The sequence below is a fragment of the Penaeus monodon genome, chromosome 23 (genome assembly GCF_015228065.2).
Source record: "Penaeus monodon isolate SGIC_2016 chromosome 23, NSTDA_Pmon_1, whole genome shotgun sequence".
NCBI classification, from domain to species: domain Eukaryota; kingdom Metazoa; phylum Arthropoda; class Malacostraca; order Decapoda; family Penaeidae; genus Penaeus; species Penaeus monodon.
The window spans coordinates 40,539,083-40,539,983 of record NC_051408.1 but is presented as its reverse complement, the minus strand read 5'-3'; the positions used below and the strand labels follow the sequence as shown (position 1 = coordinate 40,539,983).

The 901-nt window shown below is 27.5% G+C and overlaps 1 protein-coding gene across 1 annotated transcript in view; it reads right to left on the bottom strand.

The window, feature by feature from the left end:
- LOC119588301 (glycine-rich cell wall structural protein-like) overlaps positions 1-901 on the bottom strand; it is a gene marked incomplete at its 5' end in the record, with an annotated part of 15,707 nt that overhangs the window by 1,087 nt on the left and 13,719 nt on the right. The gene's annotated exons all lie outside the window — the stretch shown is intronic.

Here is a 901-nt window from a genome sequence, read left to right as displayed (position 1 = left end):
TTTAAAGGAAGGATTAGAATTTAGAATTGATAAGGTCCGAATAAAATTTTTGGGATTATGTCGTTTAAAGAAAGACCTAAAACCCCGGGGGTTTTTTTGTTCATCAAAATTTCTATCTGGTCATAAAAAATTTAGCATAGTCTTGGTGTGATTTTTTTATTTTTTTCCCTTTTCGTTTTATAGACAAAAAAAACAAAATTTTGTTGTCAATCATTTATTTTTCTTAACGAGAAACAAAGAAAATTATCTATGTCAGATTTTTGGGACATCATTTTTTTTTTAAAAAATTCTTTTTTAATTCTTTACAAAACAACTGTGGTGTGTAGATAGATATGTATGAAGGTATAAGGGCGGGGAAAGGTTCGATAGAGAGATAAAATAGAGTTAAAAATTTACAGAATAATAAAAAAATTCTGAATCTGATTTTTTGGATAACAAGCGATTTGTTCCTTTTAAATTTCCGTTTCGAAAAATCCCAAAAAAAAGAGAAGAAAAATTTTCGATCGTTTTTATTTCTTTTATTCAAAATTTTTTTTTCGTTTTTCATATGTTTCCCCAGACGTGGGTAGAAGAGAAAGTCGAAGAGTAGATTTTTCTTCCCTTTTTTATATCATGGCATTTTTTTTTGAAAAATTTCCCATAATAGTATGTGGTATAGATTTTGGTATGAAATTTAAGAGAGAAAGGTAGATATACTGAGAGATAAAAGAGCTACATGTCCCTTAGGAATGTAAATGAAATAAGAAAAATTTGATTTCATTTACATAATTATAGTTTTGGTCCCCCACTTTGATTTGGTTCTGAAGCAATTGCCATTACACACAAACATGTACACAAAAAAAACACACATTCCCATTATATTTTGGGATTTTATAAGAAAAAAAAATATTACACATTCGTA